We start from the raw sequence: 18,624 nt of genomic DNA on the forward strand, positions 1-18,624 counted from the left end.
CTGAGGAAGACCTGCCCCATGATGGGTCGTGGATCTGAGCCATGCTGGGTGCCAGGGCAATCCTCTGTGTGCAAGCTTGCTATTGCACGTCTCTGGATTCAGGGAGTTTGTGGGATCGTGTTCCTAGGGTCTGGGAAAGACAACAAAGAAATACCGATCTGTGCAGGTCATGCTGCAGTTGTATAACCACATCCCTTCAGAAGAGGTCTGTGTCTCCTCTGCAGAGCTTCTCAGTGGTCTGTGGACAGGTAAAAAAACAGGCTTGCAGAGAGGATATGTTTGACAAGGCATTTTGGGGCAGCATTGGCTTTCCTCCAGGCCCAGCCATCCCAGTGTTCATCCCATCCCAGTGTCTGTATCAGCAAGCTCCTGTGCCCTCAAGATCAGAGCTTGCAGGGTGTTCAGATCTCTTCACTGTCAGAAATCATGTGGATTTGCTGGCTTGGAGTGGATTTAACTGGGAAGTGGCTGAAATAGAAGCAGGTTGGTATTGATGTCAGTCTCTTCTGGCCCAAGTTCTAGATCTGCATGTTGAATGCATGAAGATGAGTGTTGCATTGCATTTGGCTTGCAAAGTGTTAGGAGGATTCAGCATTCCCCTGCACCCCTGAGGCAAGGAGTACATCTCTGGGAGCAAGGTGGGGTTTCAAGTCCTTCTGACACTGAACATTTAAAAGTGTCTGTCCCTGGGAATGTTTCTGTTCCTCTGACCTGTTCCTGATCTTTCTCAAAGAGGTCTTCAACCTCAGATAAGAGAGGAAGGGACCTTCCCGTGTCTCACTGCTTCCTCTTGCCTTTGCCACTGTTACTTTCAACATGCTCAGCTTGCAGGGACGTTCAAAGAGGGACAGGAGAAATACCCTGGCACGTGGTTGTATTGGTTTTGAAGCCTCTGGCTTTGCTGGAGGACTCTCAGTAGACCTTGTGGAGTGGTTTTGCAGAATGGACACAGGCCAGAGGCAAAGCATTTTTCTTTCTTCTCCAGCTCTCTATTTTTAAGCAGGCTCTGAAGACCTCTCCTGGGTACTCAGATTGCTGTTTTGTTGGGTTTATTTTGTGATAACTTTTCACTGCAGCTATTTTGGGGTAGAAATGTGATAAAAGGGAAGAGGAAGGAAAGATTTGTTTTCCAATTCTTTTTTTTCTTAAAGCCAGAAGTGAGAAAATGGAAAATATAAAAGAATATGAAAATGCCCCAATTCTTTCAAAATACTCCTTGCTGATTTCCACTCTCAATTACAGATTTTGTGCATCAGAAAAAAAAAAGAAAAAAAAAAGGAAAAAAAAAAGGTAAACTGTAGCTCCTGTAGAAATATTGGGGCATTTTGGTTTGTCCGCTCTGGCTAGAGTACTGACCTGGAGACACAGGGGGAATTTTCTTTGACTTCAGCTGCTTTGAAAGACCCGTTGTTCCTTAACAGTGGTCGTTTATGCTGACGTACGCATTTTGTGTGCATCTGTCAACAGGGGAGGAGGAAATTATTGAAATGGGTAATAAAGGAGATGAAAACAATCCATGCTGGTCTCCGGATAATAACCAGCTGACATTAATACTAAGCCCAGCCGATTACGGTTAATAATAAATGATCATTAATTAAAGCTAAATTACAGGGGAAGGTGAAGGCTTGACTCTCAATCCAATTAGAGGCCTGTAATTCATAACGGAGAGAATCTGTCCAGCTGGTAATAAATGATCAAAGGCTAGCAAAGTCAACAGCAGGACTGTGTAATGGTTTAGATGACGTGTCGATAGGGAAGAGGCCAGGGAAGGATTAGCAGGACTGTGGCCAGGCGTCTTGTTTGGTTTGCCATGCAGCGTGCCAGCGGGGTACGTGGCAGCGCACGCGCGTGTGCCCGCATGCGAGGGCCCAAAGACAGGCCACAGCCTGGCTCCAGAACCCCTTGCAGCAGGCCCAGAGGGATGTATAGACCTGGTAGAAGGAAGATCTTCGTTGTGAGCCCCCAGCAGGGACAGCTGGAGGGAAAAGGCCCTTGGGCAGCTGGTCGGGTCTCTGGAAGGAGGGCCAGAAGGGCGTTTAGACAACCGTCGGGGACACACCATTAAACAACAACAAACAACAAGCAAGGAGGTTTTGGCTCTGTTCAAAAGCCTCCACTGCATCTCAGAAAGTCATGGCCTCACATGCCTGAGCCTGACTGACTTCTACCTTAGCGTTTAGACAATGGCATAAGACAGGGCTGCCCCTGGAGCTGCCTTCCTCCCAGACTTGCCATTCAGCTCCCAGTCTCAAGCAGCTCCAGTCCACATAAAAGGGAGCCCAGCACAAAGCCAGGAGGATTACCCAAGCCAAATCAATTTTGAGGGCCCAGGAATCATAACTTTAAAAATGTGGATTTATCAGGGCTAAAGGGAAGTGCTTACGCTCGTCCCCTCTCCCCAGACACGGCTGGGGCCCAGCTGGCTCCCAGCCCCTCTTGCAGCACCGGAGGCTTTGTGCCACAGTGTGTGAAGTCCCCATGTCGTGTGAGAAGAAGAGGAAGATGATGACAGCCACTTGCTTTGCTTTCAGAAGCAAAACCGAAGCTGGTACAAGTTCAGACCTGACTCTGATGTGTCATGTGTGTGAGGATGGAGAGTCAGAGGAGACATTCATACCCTCAAAGTTGATGCTATCATTGGCAAGGGAGCAGTTGTTCACTGGGAGATGAGAAGATGAGTCAAGAAGAGGCTGCCAGTGGAGCAGAACATGCAACCATCCCTGGCAGCATCAGCGATGCTGACAAACCAGGGAAAACAGGTTACGTTCATTGGGGAAGCATTAGGGATAAGCAGGTAATGTGCAGAGGCACCCAGCCAGCAGTAGAGGATGTGAAGCCAAATAATTCCCATTGTATTTCCCTCTTCTGCCAATAGTCTGGGAACCAAACCCATTGCTCAGACTGTTTTGAGTAGGTGGAAGCCCTCTCTGCTTCCATGAGTGGTGATCAGGGAACTTTGCTTACCCACGGTTTACTCTCTGTGCTTCAAGTGCTACCACCTCACGTAACTCTGATGGAGTCAGAGAGCAGTAGGAGCACCATCCTAACCACAAGCCCCAAGGTCTTCACACACTTCAGGGCTTGGATTCTGGGGAGAGAAGATTCCTTGTTAAACCTCGTGGTGGTATAGAGAAGCTTTAGATCATGCCATCTTCCAAGGGCCTCAGAACTACCAGCTATGGGGAAATGCAACATTTTGAAAGACTGGTGTGTTTAAAGCACACTCAGACCTTCAGATATGTCCCTCAAATGATCCTCAAATAATTTGTAATCATGCTCTGAAAACACCGTTCTGGTCCAAAGAAACTCTACCTATGTTTTCTGCCTTTTACTTCTGTGTCTTAGCTTCACAGCAACTGATCCCCAGATGTTCTAGACTAGATTAAAGGGAATGCTCTCATTCAGGAATAAACGTGTGGGTTTGATTTTTTTGTTTTGTTTTGTTTAATGTAGTGAAGAGAAAGCCTTTTTGCATTTTGGCTCAACGCAGTTTCACACTGCCAGTATCCACATAGGTAATTCAGAAAGATGCTCTAGTTTGGACTTGTATACTGTATAATTAACCACCAGGTGTAGACCCATCCTTGTGGCACCCCTGTGAAGTGTGAGCTGGAGGATGGCTGACACAGCTGAGGCATTGGGGCTTGCTGGGACCAGATGAGTATCAGTTTGTGCCAGCACTGGGTACAAGGTAGGAGCCAGGGAAGAGAAGCTGGCAAAGTTTAGTCTCTTTGCACAGCTTTATGAGAGGAGGCAGTTACTGACTGGAGGCAGTATTTCCTAAACTGCACTGCCCATGCTTTCCAGGCCAGTATGTGCATGTACCTGCGTGCAGAGCAGCCGTGGACAAAAGAAGCTCCAGGTCTACAACATGGCAGTGGGCAAGGCTGCAACAGCTACATCATGGCTTTGTATCTTCAAGAAGAAGCAAGAGGGAACCTGATCCTGCAGCCAGCCAAACAAAAATACAATTAAGAAGAATGAGATGAGCCTGGAAATATTTGGATTACCTTTCTCCAAACAAATTCTTTTTTTTTTCTTTTTTTTTTTCTTTTTTTTTTTTTTCAGAGACTTGATCTTTCCATGTTTCTAGGCTCCAGACCTGGGTGCACAGACAGCAAGAGCAATTTTTGGGGGTGTTCACAACAGACTGCCCTACCCCACAATTCCCACAATGGATTGGCACCCACACCTGGTGTGAACGTCTGGTTTGATGCTGAAGGCAATGTTTAAAGAGCAAGCTTCTGATCTGAATTTCCTTCTAAATGAAGCTTCTAAAGGCTCCAGCACAATATAGCAGGGTACAGTTATGTAGGAAATTGCCTTCAATACATTTGACTGTATCTGAGATGATTTTTTCCCTTCCTGACCTCCAGAGGTTATTCTGGAAAACCAATCTTCAAGGTGCTATGGCAGGAAGAATAAAAATAGCCAAACAGATGAACTGATCTCTCTGAGAGTGCAAATACTTCCAAGTGCTTATAGTTCAGAGACCATGAAGCCTGTAGCAGGAAGCAGAGGGAATCCCTATACAAAAGAAGGAAATTTGGGAAGAATGACTTAATCTAAGAGAAAATTAGGTGCTGTGGCCTGTTGCTAGCAAGGCAAGAGTGTCTCAAAGCACCAAGCCCTTGTGCGTGTCATGCAGGGTGCCAGAGCACAACACCCCTGTACAGCTGAACCTTCTTCGTGGAGCAGGGCTGCTGGCATCTCACAGGGGTTTCAGAGACAGGCTCTGGGGACTCCACCATCTGAGTACTCCATCTGAAGAACAGTGTGGGATGAAATTTGAAAATACCTCTAAAATTGCCTCTCAAATGCCAGCCTGGGAACTGCTTAAAACCAAATGTCATCAAGCTGATTTAGGAGGGAAGCCCAATTTAATCTTCCAGCACTGGAAGCTATTGCTTTTGGGAAGTGCGATCATGGAGAGCTTAGGCTTAGGCTCCCAAGCTCTTCTGTGGGTGTCTGCTGGGCGATGTGATCCCCTTGTTGTGAGAAATGCCTCTCAGAGACAGCAAAGAGCACACTAAGCAAATACTCTTCTGATCCTTTTACCCCTCCCCATCCATCCATCTCCCCTTTTCTCTGTTGTGTTAGCAGCACTGCCCTCCTTTCCCAGGGCTCCCCACCCTCAGGAATTTCTGGGGAGGGGAGATGTGTGGCTTCTGCTTTGGCTTCAGCCATTAGCTACCAAGATTATGCTGGGGTACAGTTTGACCTTTTGGTGGATGAGGGCTCATACTTTAAAGATGACTTGACTACAGCACTCACAGGGGCTTGGAGAAATGAGAGAACAGATAACAGAATAAGGAGGAGTCAAAAACCAGATAAGACTCAGAAAAGCCCTCAATATCATTTCTACCTAGAGTAAAAGACCTGGTATCGTTGCTTGAGGCACGGTGGGGAGAGACTGAAAAATAAGCCACTAAGATTTTTCTTGCAAAGATGTGAACTCAGCAGGTGGAACAAATTCATAAGGATCCTCCCCCTTCCACACCTCACAGCTTTTAAAAAGCAGGGCCCCACAGATTTACTGTGTGTCACACTCCTGATTGTAGACCATGGAGGATTTGTAGAGCTATGGACACTTGCCCTCAGCCTTACACAGCACTGGTGGCCCACTACGCTCCTGTCAATATTGTCACTGCCCATGCTTCCTCTTGGCACCCTTGCCCACGTGCCATGCTGCTCTGAGTCTGTTTCACCTCTGCACACCAAAAGCTTGCTGTGACTGCCTTCAGGTGGGACCTGGCTGCTTCAGCAGAGCCCTCCAGCACAGGTCAGAGCCACAGCTTCAGACCTGGTCACCTTGCCGTATGTTGGCTCTAATTCAGTGAGGGATGGATGTGTGCCGTACCCCACACTGGGGGTTATCTCGGGTATTTAGGTTATGCTAGGCATCTGCTTTATCTCAGTGTTCAGTATCCAGCCCCTCCGGATCCTGGACAGTGAGAAACTGGAAGATAGTTTCACCCCCACTGCTTTGAATTTTTAACTTTTAGCTGTCCCTTGTCTCCTGACCATCACATGCCAATTCCCCCCAGCACACCTCACTTAATTTCACCGTAGTCACTGAAAAGTGGTGTAGGATGTTCATTTGGGCTACTAAGTTATCATGCACTCAAAATGCAATGCTCAGGGTGTTTTGTTTTTGCTTGAAAAAGCTCAGATTTGGGAATGGGCTTTGGGCAGGGTGCAGTGACAGCTGTCCTTGTAGCCACTGGCCCAGCTGGGACTTGAGGTTGTTATCCTTACCCGTCCGGCCCCTGGCTGCTTGAGTCCAGCCTATGGGGAAAAAAGAAAACAAGGCACAGTGGGAGCCCATGGAGGGAGGGAGGAGGCTGGAAAGTCCCTGCAGGCTTGTGATGCTGATTCCTCTCTTCCATTTTACACATCCTAAAGCCATTTCCCTTGAGGCTGAGGAAGGCAGATAGGCTTAAGCAGCTGCTACTCTTCAGTCTTTTAGAAGCAGAAGCCCTTGTGAGTACAGTCAGCATCTACAAAGGGAGATGTTATCGCTTTCCAAACAGAAAGAGATTTTTCCCTCTGCCCCCAGGAGATGTTTCCAAAAGGGACAGGATGCCCCCTGCGCAGCCAAAGGCAGGGGATACATGGTCCTGAGAGCTGAGGCACAAAGTTTGTCTGGGTCCTCATGGATTTCACCACCGTGGTTAGAATTTTTGATATCTCATAGGGAATGATTCATGCTTGGGCCTCTCTTTGTGGCAGGGGTTTTCATAACAGCTTTCTCTGATGCATATCAAGAGCTGAGTGAGCGATGAATTCTTCCCTCACTCGGGATATTTATAGTGTCTTTCTTTCTTCTCAGGCGAGTCACCTATTTTCGCAGAGCTTGTAGGCGCTTCGTGTCAGCGAGACTTCAACTCCTCTGCCAAATCTAGGGGAGATTGGCCAAAGGGTTCAAAAGTTTCTCAGAACTGGGATGATGGATTGGCTGAGGTTGCCCTCTCACACACTTTTACTTTAAACCCCACCACATGAGCCTTGCATCTTAAGAAACCGAGCTAAAAGCCACGAGACTACACATTTCAGCCTTTATTTTTGGAGGCACCTAGGGCTACGTTTTCCATCTGTTTCTCCACAGTTGGGCGAGCTAACATTTTGTTTCTCAGTTTGCACTGGAGCTGGGTTCTCAGTATTTTGCTGGGGAAATTGGAGTCGTGTCGGCAGCATCTCTTCCAGGGTGCATCGGCTCTGATCGGACCAGGTGGGATCAGACCCACAGCATCTGGTGTGGGTTTATTATAGCTCTGCCTGCTTACACAGAATGGATGAGGACCAATGTGTGTTTCTTTTCACCAAGGGCCTATTCTGCACTCTGGGTGGGCAAGCATAGCTGCCTGACTGCTTTTCTGTCCCCAAAAACATGTCTGAAATCATGTTTTCATCTGGAGGGCTCAAGAAGGGGGGAGAGCAGGTTGATCTGACCAGATGAGTTGCCAAGATGTCCACCCATCACCCTTAAGCCGCTGTTTTGTAGTCTCAAATAGGGAACTGGGGCTGCAGGAATGAATGTTTGCACAATGGCGATTCAAGCCTGGGGGAGGTTTCCTGTCTAAACAGAAAAAAATATATGCAGTTTTTAAAATAGTTTTTATATTTATATATATATATTTATTTATATATGTTTAGTTTTGTGCCTTCTCCTTCACCAGTGAATACAACCAACCATCTCCTCCCATTGTTGGAATAAAAAAAATAAATAAATAAAATAAAATAAAATAATGAGCAAAACAAAATTTTGAGGACTTCTTCTGTAGGTACTTATTCCACTGATTCTTTATTTTTTTCCCTATTCTATTCTATTCTATTCTATTCTATTCTATCCTACCCTATCCTATTCTCTCCCTCTCTCTCTGTAGATGTTGTCCCTATGATCCTACTGCCTGTGCCGTGTAACCCCCCAGCCCCAGGCTGCTTTGTAGCCCAGGTTAGTGTTCACGTGCCACTTCCCGCTGCCTGCGATGCCTTGCACCATCCTCCAGCAGCTCTGTGCACTTGTGCCCTCCTCCTCTTCCCACAGCCTGATTTATTGGCTTTATCTTTCCCTTTTATAGCCGCCCTTTGCTGCACCTGATTGCAGTGACCTCCAGTCCCCACATAGCTCGCATTCCTCTGGGGAGGGCTGCAGGCTCTGGAAGGGCTTTCTCCTTCCCAGAGCCCCTCCAGAAGAGATCGGTGTGTCCCTCAGCCATATTCGTTGACACTGGAACCCAGCCCTACACCATCTGTAACCTGCTGATGGTGGCTCTGTTCATGTTCACGGCCTGCCGTAGAAACATTCTGCGAATATCAGCAAAACTCGACGAGAGCCTGAGGGAGAAGAGGTGTGGGGCAGGCACCAAGTTATCCTGCAGCTGCGGTAGCTGGCAGAGGTCAAGCTGGCAGGAGCCTAGGGAAGATGGGGTGCATTTCTGAGGAGCAGGGAATGGGCGAGAGGGGAAAAAAGCTCAAAGGAACTGTCTGGGAGGTTGGCCAGACCCAGATCCTTCAGGGCCAAGGCCATGCAGCGGGGAAGCCGTCCATCCAGCTATCTTCTCTCCTCCCCTGGGGGTGCTGAGGTGCCATCAGCCACCCCTGTGGTGAGCCCCTAATCCATACAACCATAGAATCATTTAGGTTGGAGAAGAGCCTTAAGATCACCAGGCCCAACCCTCAGCCTGACACCAGGCCAGGGAGCCAGCAGGAGCCATCTCTCCCCTAAGCCTCACTGCCCAGTTGTGAGCTGAGACACGTTCCCCACAGAAAAACAACAAGGGCTGGGCTGACGCTGGGCCAGGGATGAATTAGCCCCTCCGTCCCTTCTTCCCCTTCCTTCCAGTGATCCCAGTCTGTGCTAGCAATGGGAGAAGTCACATCAGAGGCCCAGCTGATGGGCTGACACAGGGAGGGAAGCTCGTCTCTTTGCATCGTCGCTGGGAGCTGTGCCTCGATGGAGTTAAGTCTTCCCCGGGAAAGAGGCAGATGAGACAGTAAAATGGTCGCTGAAGGTTTAATTAAGTTCTGCAAGTGGAGACCTAGCAGGGTGGAAGGGTGCCCGCTATTTCCCAACACCACACTGCAACTCTTGCAACAACTGAGATAAATTAAGCTGATGGGCACTTCTGTGCTGGAGGCACAAGGCTTTTAGTGTATCGCATTTTGTCTTTGTCATTGCACAGTTCAGGGCAGAAGGAGATGAAATAGCAGCTGATTAAAACAATTACAACCCTCCTGCATCGTCACAGCCTGCCTGCCACAGACAGCCACACATTGCTGGGCTGTGACTTAGAGAGGGAGATAGCATGGGCATTAAATGGGTGCTCGCTCTCCACTTGGTGTCCTCTGTGCCAAAAACAAACAAACAAACAAAAATATTTTGTAGGTTGGCCGAGATAGGCTTTACCAGACCCTCTTCTAACAGGGGTTCACAACCAGTCTCTTGCCCTCAGTTTTGTTTGAGGGCATCTGAGGTCTTGGACTTCTTTTTTCCTTCAGAAAGGAGAACTTGTGACCTGCCGCTGTGATGTTTGACTCTGCAGCAGTAACTTGGCTCTTTTGGAGTTGCGTGGTCCTACATCCCACCCTCAGAACATACATATACAAATACAGTCACTTATTGCAGACAGTCTTGGGGTGTGTTTATGCATTTGAAAGCAAGAATAGGGACCAGGAGAGCTGGGTTTTTGTTTCACTGTGGGTGGAAAACCCCAGCCCTCTCGGGTTCGGTCCCTGCAGCCTTCCTCTATTTTCTCCTTGTGACTTCCCTAGCGTTTCTCATGTATTTGCATGAAACTTCTGCATAAATGACTGCTAAAGGGACTGCACCAACTCTAGCAGGCAGAATTAACCTCCCAGCAAGGGTTACAATCTCCCGTGTTATCCAGCCAGACAGCCTGATCCACTGTGACTGCCCTCAAAGGCACTGTGTTGTACCAGTTCTGGAAAGTCTTTGCTCTGTGAATCCTCCACAGCTTCAGGTCATTACAAGAGAGGATCTTGCTGGAGGTCTTTAAAACAGGAATTGGGCACGAGACGCTTGAAACACTGGAAGTTAAATCTGAAGATTTAGGTTTTACCTTACGTTTAGATTTAGATTACCTTAAACATTAGGATTTGAAGTTTCTTGCAGGTTATGAGATGACCCAGTCTACGTGACAGATACGCAGAGATAATTGATAGCAAACAGCATTGCCAGATCTTTTGCTGCATGTAATTACATATCAGCACATACCCCAAAGTGATTAATTACTGCCTGATGCGCTTTTGGAGCCGAGGGAGCCCCTCCCTTCCCCAGCTTCTTATTTGTTTCCTTAGGAAGGAGTCTTGCTGGCTTATAATTGGGGACATTTGAGCCAATATTAGGAGAACACCATCCATTGGGAGTTGTGCCCGCTGTCCAGCTGCGCAAGGCATGTGGTACACACACACACACACTCACACACTCACACATGTGCACACCGATCTGCATGTCCCTCCTGCCCCGTGTACGGAGCCAGAGCTGGTGATAAGAGAGAGGAGCTTGAGAGGAGGGCTGGTCAGAAACTGTCAGGTTTCCCAGACTGTCAGGCGTTTCTGCCTTTGTTTTCTTTTAATAGAGCATAATAATAATTTATTGGGATAGGAGAATCATAGGACTGATTCAAACACACCCCTGTTTTGGATGCTGATGCAACAATCCTTGAAAAAGGAATGAAGCGCCTCTGATACTGTCTATGAATCTTCCTCCTTTCTCATCTTGGGGAATGGTTGCCATGTGGCTTTCACGTATTTTTGGCTGATGTGATGATTCTTGATGTCGCAACCTTAGGCTTTCTTGGTTTCATCCACACGAACGTAAGTTCTTATTTTTTTTCAGCAGCTCGCACCCTGCACTAAGAGCATGTCTCGCAGCCAGCGTGGCATGGAAAATGTGCGTGTGATTGATTTTGTTGCCTGGAGCCAGTGTTGATTTGAGATTCTGTGAGTGTTACGTTTTGTGTATTGATATATTTTTAATTTGTCTGCAGTTAGAGCTCTCTACTTTCCCCCAAAGATGCTAAGCCTGGTACAAAGTTGGCTGAAAGGGGGCCTGAACAGGGCAGAGCTGAGCTGTGTCGCCCTCAGCCCTTGTAATAACAAGATTTTTTCACATGTTTCCCTTTCCAAAAGGGAGTGTTTTTCGTGCCTTCCAAGGATTAAAAGGAAGGTGCACTCCAAGTTTAGGACTTTTTCACCCCATCTGACTTCCATTTTCTCTTGCAGAATTTGCTGCAGCGAGCCGAGCTTGGGGACTTTGCTGCAGCCAAGCCAGGGCTCTGCAAGGACTTTGGTTTTATTTCCTGCTTTTGCTGAGCTGGGAAGCACTGGCGGAGAGAAGGATACCTTAACGCAGCAGGAAAGGAAAAGAACCCCTCTGGGTCATTGCCAGCTGAGAGCGGGGTTGCCTTTGTGCACAGGAGGGGACAAGGAGCTCTGCCCTGGCCTCCTTGCTGCTGTTTGCTGAGCACAGCTGGGAGAAAAAAAATAACATTTTCCCCATCCCAGCCACCAGCAAGCCTGCCTCTGTCCCCATCGCGAGACCCTCATATTTGACTTCAGGGGAAAATGAAGGGTAAGAGAGGCTAGGTGAGGGGTGTGAGGCTGAAGCTAGCATGCATGAGGAGGGTTTTCAGCATGTCTTTAGCCCTGTGCACATCAGAGGCTTGACACCTGGCTTGGGTGGTCCTCCAGACCTGGTCTCAGGGGGGCTGAGAGAAGGGACAGCACTGTGGGACTGCCCTATTCCTCCCGTCCTTGAGAGCCAGAGTTTGAGATATCACCCTGCAGCTGCTCTGAGTGACCTCCCAGGCCTTGATAGGAGGTGGCAGAGTCCTCACCTTGCCCTCCACACATAGTCACCAGCTGAACAAATCCTCCTGTATTTGGGGAAGTGAAGCTTGATAAATAACTTCACAGCACCCCAAAACAAGAGCTTGGGGCATCAGGTCAACCTGAAAATTGTCTGGAAAACCAACACAAACACCCTGAGAAATTCACCAGAAGCTGCATTGCTCTGACTGCTCAGGTAGACAACAAGGGAGAGCCTTGAGGTCAAACCTGCAGGGCTGGGATTTAAACGATCTGCTGACTGTCACAGCTTGTAAGTGTCCAGAGCTTGTTTGTGAGCAATTAATATGGTTGTCTTAAGCAGAGCCATGGAGAGCACAATTAAGTCATTAATAGTAATTAAAGGGACGTTATCCGTGGCCATGTTGTCCATGTTCATCCTTCACAGCCCTGCGTCAGTGACTTCCCTATGCCAGCTTCCCCAAGCAAGGGCAGAAGTCAAGGGGAAAGGGCCTGGGTGGGCACCAGCATGGGACCAGCCCCACGTGGGACCAGCTTGTCCTCTCCATCAGCCCCACAGGACAGCCGGGGTGCCACCAGAGCCCCCTCCCTGCCACCACCAGCCACCCAACAGGTGACAGTTCAAGGCACCTGGGCTCTTCAGCTGTGGTTGTTCAAGGCAGCTGGCTTAGTCTACGCTAGTCTATTTAACTGTGGTTGTTCCTAAACTTTAACTGCTCCACCCCTTTTCAATCAGTAAAGACATAACTCTCAGGGACTTTGACATTTCCACCATTAATGTGGAACTGCCTTAAGGGGAAGTTTCAAGCAGGAACAGAAAAACAGCCCCACTACCACCCTATCCCCACCAGATCTGAGCAAACTTCTGCTAGCGACGGATGTTGAGGACTGGGAGGAGAACATGTCTCCTTGTGGGCTGGTTTGTTTTGCTGTTGTTTTATTATTACCTTTATTTTATTTTTTCAAGCATCCCAATCAACAGCAAAGTCAAGACAGGACAAGAAAAAAGCAACGTTTTGGGATGAAGCGAAGAATTCAGCTTTAGGCTTAACACGCACTGCTCTTCGCTTTGAAAACCAACAGATGAATCCCCTTTTGAGATGGAGAGGGGGAAAAATAATGTTTGAGCTTTTGAAAATTTTCCCTGTGTTATTTGCTGAATTTGACTTCAAGCTGCAAATATTCCGCTGTCCATAAAGGGCATGCATCTTCTTAAGCAGGTTTACCTTTCAGCTCTAACCACCGCTTGTCCCTTGTGCTTGCAGATACGTTTCGCCGACAGGACCAGGCTTTTCAGGAACGGCCTTTAGCAGTGTCCTGGGAGCTCACATCAATAGGAGAAACGTGCTAGATTCTCTCTGTTCTACTTCTAAACACCTTCCCCTTCCTTTCAATGTTTCCCCCTGCCTCAAAGAGTAGCTGAGCTGTAGATCTTCAATTATTTTGTGTCTTTATCCTATTTATGCATTGCAGGACATTAGAAACAACTGAGAACTGAATCTGTCTCTCAAAGTCACAGCATACAATGTAAGGCCCCCAGACATTTTCCTGCAGTCAAAAATCTGATATTTCATATATTAAATCAATGTATTGAAGCTGTTCTTTTGCTGTTACATTTTTTCACAAGCTATGTATTTACCCTTGCTAGGGCTCCTCAAAATATGTGTCAGGGCTTCTGGCTCATGCCAGCAGTGTGTGGTTTCTTGAGAGTGAGTCATTGCATTTGCAAGGCTTGAGCTGGAACTGGAAGCTGGATTTCTGCGCTGTTCCTGGGGACTTGCCTACAGCCAAAAACTACTCCAAGGTATGCAGGGAAGCAAGGGAATACAGGTCTTGGGTGGATTGGAGGAGAAAAGTATTTGTTTCTTCCCCACTTAGCAATTGCATCCACAGTGGATTGCATTAAACCAGAAAAGGAGGCTCAGCTTACAGGGTCAGAGGATGGTCCCCACATGAATTAGGCCACCTGGGATAATCAGGAGTGGCTATTCTCGGTACAGCAGAGCCTCAGGAACAGCACTGAGGAGAATGAAAGACAGATTCCCTTTTCCTCTTGCTCTCTCTCTCATTATTATCTGCACATAAATTATTCACATTCTTTGCAAGCCGAGTCCTGTCTTGACTGAAGGAGTTCAGATTAGTAGAACCCAACAATTTTCTGCATATTTCATGATAAAAGAAGCTCCAACTAGGCCAGAGATTAGGAGCAGGAGGAAAAGGGATAGGATTTCTCCTGATGAGAGTTTCCTGAGATTTCTGGACTAGTGATAGCAGGGACTCCTGGATACCCAGCCAGAAAAAGGCCACGACATGGAGAGGATGGAAGGAGATTCCCACTGGGCAGCATGTGGCAGCGTGAACCCAGGAGATGGGGAAGCAAAACGGTCCTGCTTACCCCTTCCTAGAGCCTGGAGGTCCGTCCACAGCCCTTCCCTTGTCATCAGAGAAAAGGCCATTTGTGTCTTTGCCTGTCCTGTTGCCAGGACAAGCCATAAGGTGCCAGGGTGGGCTGCTCTCAGGGAGCAGTGCTGCCCGGGGAGGAGGTGAGAGCTGCCACGCAGACAGAGGTACGATGCTGTGGATCACACGCTCCCCTTCTGCCCTGCTCAGATGTTAAGGTAGATTTCATTATATACATTTAGTAACAGAACCTGCCTTAAAAATAATTCCAGATGAAGAGCCATCTCAAAGCAAACATGATCCATTTCGGCACTGCTGTTTCAGCATTATCCAAACAAAGAGGTCAGTGCTGCTTGATTCCTCCCCGCCATCCCCCTCCACCTCCCTTGGTGGCGTTTTGCCATCAGCATTTCCATGGAGTGGCTCATTTTTTACCAATTATCATTTTTGGGTGGTGAGGGAGGAGGAGCACCAGATGGTTTCCAAGCAGCTCCGTTACAGGCACCAACATTTTGGGCAGGGCATCTCGCACCCTGGTTTATTGATCACCAAGCATATGGGGACCCCAAATGCAACAGAGGCTTCCAGGCCCCATTTCAGTGCAAAGAATGCCAGAACTCAGTTTTACAGAATTCACAGAAATAGCTCTTTCTGTCTAGGGGAGATTTATGTGGTCTTCCCCCCCCCATCTCCAACATGCATATATGCTCAAGCACAAGTGACCCCTAAATACACCTCGGCTGTCCTTCCGGGTACAGTCTTGGCCCGATCCATATATATATAATGTACCCTGGACTAATTTGCAAAGTTATATAGCATAGGAGCAAGGAACTTGAACCCTCATCCAGGAATAAGGCAGCTTTTAGCTTAAAATAAGCCAGTAAATCATAGCAATGCTCTGCTCAGCTCAGAGCATCCTCAGAGGTTACAACCCCTCAGACCATAGCGATAAAACTCCAGCAGGGCTCACAGTTCCCAAAACAGCCCCATCAGTGACCTCCCAGCAGGTTTATGGCCTTATGCTCCACTGCTCCCTTCAAACACTGTCCCACCAGCACCTCTCGTCTGCAATCATGCTGGTTTTCCCCCATTCCACCCTAGCAATTGCTACGTACACAAAGCAGCCAGCCTGTAAAGAAGTGCTGATGCTAAGGTTCAATAAAACAGCTTTACTCCCTTCCCTACCTTCTTTGCTCTAATTGAGTTTTACAGGGAGCCAGCAGGGGAGGGAGGAGGGGGCCCCAGACGAGTTATTTGTCCTGCTGAGGTTTTGTGGCTGATGAGGGGTGATTCATCATGGAATTATTTCATCCCTTTCCAGCCTAGACTTATTCTTTCCATAACACCCTTGTGACGAAAAGATGATGATGGGCAGCACCTTAAGGGACGCTGGGCTGGGTGGGAAGACAGCTGGGTTTGGTGCCAAAAACTGCAGAAAAATTGTCAGGGGATGGGGTTGTTCAATTCCCAGTTAACCTCAAGTCCCAGCCCCAGATGCCCTGGGGCTGCTGGAAGTCCCACAAGAAATGCAGCAGATCCCAGGGCCAGGCTGACCCCAGGAGCCATCCCCTCCTCTCATCCCTTTCTGATACCTGGGAATTGCACAGCCAAGGCCAAAGGCCATTTCTTCTGGGGATGTGGCTCACGAGCTACAAGGCCTGGATGGAGAGCAGCAAGTGCACAGGACAAGAATGGTGTGGTTTATCATTATTTTTCCATTTTTTTCCTACAATCCCTTGTCATCTGGGCACCCACCACCTTCTAACAAATTCCTCCTTCTCAGGTGGTTTCTAAGGCTGGCTGGGAAAGAGCATGGTCCATCCTGGGAGGATGCAGTGGGCAGGAAAACGTTGTAAAGCTGCAGCATTGCCATTCCTCCTCCTGCCTTTGGAGATTTTACATGGGCAGCAGAAGCCAGAGAATGGGGAAGTTGCCAAGTAGTTGAAAGGGTCCCCTTGTTAGAAGGGGTAGAGAGTGCAAGCAGCAAGGGAGGGGGCTTTCCAAGAGCTGTTTAAACATTAGCCAGCACAACAATTGCCCTGTGTTCCCATTTCCCATTGCCACTTTTTTTTTTTTCCACCTCTGTGCTCACTCGAAACCACAGTACGGCTGAGCAAGCTGGGATACCCTCAGGCAGCCAAGTGTGAACGGGGAATGTCACATTGAGCACCATGGGCTGGAGCCACAGAACGGGACAGGACCGAGCACCAAGGGCGCTGGCACAGCAAGGTGACCACCATGGTGCCATGGTGGCACGGCATCATGGCCAGTGACCAGCTCTGCTTTCCCTGGTTGGGGAGCCACTTGCACTGGGAGGCTGGTGGGGTTTCAGAGAGCCACCATTCGTAAAATAAAGTCAGCGTGGCATGGAGATGCTGGGGGTTGAACCTTGACGTAGCTCTGCTGCCCGTAGTGCAAGCAGGAATGCCTGCAGAGATCTCCCACTGACCCAATACCACTCAAACCCTTTCCCCAGCGTATGAGAGACATAAATCCTACGCATTACGCATCTTTAGGATGGGGATATGAGTATCGTGACACCACCCATTTATTTTTTTTAGCTTTGGGAGTAAGAAAAACTCTAGCAACCCTCCTTTACAGACCCAAAGCAGCGCCGGGTAGGATCAGGAGCTTCACACAGTGCACCTGTCTCCCCACACACCAGCTTTCAGGAATCCTCCAGCCCCAGCACTGGGTCACAAGAAGCTTCCCAAGCAGACAGTAGCCCATTTCAGCTGCAGAATTTGCAAAACACTGGGCCAAAGTAATGCTAACAACAACGCAATAATAATTCTGCTGGGTGAGATGAGCTCTGCCTCCCATTCCCCGGTGTCTGCAAGCGCCCCATGACCATGGGCGCAGCAACACTTCTGGCAAACTCCTCATCCTGAAGCGTTTTTGCAAGCAGCTTTCCAGGAGATGCCATTAGTCAAGACTGTCAGGGAGGGAGGACAAAGAGGTCGTTAGTGCTGATTCAATGCCCCAGGGTGCGGGGGATTATTTCTGGTCACCTGGCGGCTGGGTATGGCTCCAGCGCAAACACCTGCAGGATCGATGGGCTCATAACTCGCCTCCCACCAATATTTTAATGTAGTTGCTGGAGAGCTGCTTTTTTTTATAAGCTTTCCTCACTTAAATATTTGATGGAAGCAAACACAAGCTAAGCTGAAATAAACAGAGTTGTTCATTACAGCAGATATTCCCAGGCTATTCTCTCCATATTCCCTAGTCATCACAAACTATATTCATTAAGAATATGCTTGTGCTGAAATGTCTCAATTTTGTCCTAATGGGCGAGTGCTGTCTCTTTTTTTTTTTGCATGATATACTTGCAAAGTGCCTGGTGTCCTGCAGACCTGACTCACCGCAGTGACCTTTGGCTGCTCAAACAAAAATCGGGGGTAATTCACACTGAAGAAGCTCCGGGATGAATGAAAGCAAAGCAAACAGGGCCTAAGTTTGAATCAGCAGGTTGGTTTTCTTAGCCTATTTTCAAGAGATGGTCACCCTCACGCCACCCAAACCTTGAGCAAAAGTACCTCATGCTGTGCAAAGAAATATCTCTTTGCATTGCACTGTGCTCCAAAGCTTCAGTGCTCTAGGAATTACATTAACCAAGATGATCCCTCTAAAGATACTTGCTTGGGAGCAAATCCCATTTGAAATAAAGCAGAGGGATTTAGCTTAACAAGGCAAATTGGGGAGGGAAGGAGGGAGGGAGGGATGGAGAAGGGTGTGCTCAGCTGAGAGAGCAGGAGGCAAGGCACAGGCAGAAAGTGCAGAAGAGGAGCTGCAGGGCTCTTGGGATGAAGGAGGCATCATGAAACTATGTGCAGGAAAATGTGGGGCACGCCAGGCTGTTGGAGGGGTTTCTGAAGCAGCTAGCTCATCTCTGAGCTTATTTCTGTCCCGAACACCTTCAGCTGGAGCAAAGCCCACCGAGATGGGACACTCTTTGCAGTTTCTTGCCCTTTGAATGGCAGAAGTCACAGGTCCCTCTTACCTGCTGGCAGAGACCTGGTGCAGCAGACACCCCAGCTGCTTCCTCGCTGCTTTTTCCCCCAGGGGCAGCACCCTGGGGCACTGCCTGGTGTCCTGGGCCCCACACACCATCAGGGTACCAAAACATGGTGCTGGGGACCACAGCCCCAGCGTTGCTGGCTGTTTTGCTGGCCTCCCTGCTCGGGGAGACAGTGCAGCAGTATAAATCAGGGCCAGAGTGCTGCTTCGGGGCACTGCGAGGTCAGGGAGCTCCTTGTGCAAGGTTTTCTTGACAACTGGCCTAAACACACAGACCCCCTGCTGACAAAGGCACTCTCCAGCCAGGAGGAGAGGCTGCGCGGCCTGAAGGAGGATGTCCGTCCTTACAGCTCAAGGCACAAGGAGCTTTGC

General features: G+C 48.5%; 1 long non-coding RNA gene across 8 annotated transcripts in view; it reads left to right on the top strand.

Moving 5' to 3' along the window:
• The window catches only part of LOC118261295 (uncharacterized), a 28,262-nt gene extending 14,835 nt beyond the window's left edge, over positions 1 to 13,427 (top strand). For 4 of the 8 annotated variants that reach the window (XR_007708496.1, XR_007708500.1, XR_007708502.1 and 1 more), the window contains 2 exons: positions 11,248 to 11,596; positions 12,800 to 13,427. This is a non-coding gene — a long non-coding RNA (uncharacterized LOC118261295). Of the gene's footprint in view, positions 1 to 10,861; positions 10,966 to 11,247; positions 11,597 to 12,799 lie in introns of all 8 variants that reach the window. The other 4 variants (XR_007708497.1, XR_007708498.1, XR_007708495.1 and 1 more) reach the window with 2 other exon arrangements.
• Positions 13,428 to 18,624: the final 5,197 nt, after the last annotated feature.

Source organism: Cygnus atratus, chromosome 6 (assembly GCF_013377495.2).
Source record: "Cygnus atratus isolate AKBS03 ecotype Queensland, Australia chromosome 6, CAtr_DNAZoo_HiC_assembly, whole genome shotgun sequence".
Taxonomy (NCBI): Eukaryota; Metazoa; Chordata; class Aves; order Anseriformes; family Anatidae; genus Cygnus; species Cygnus atratus.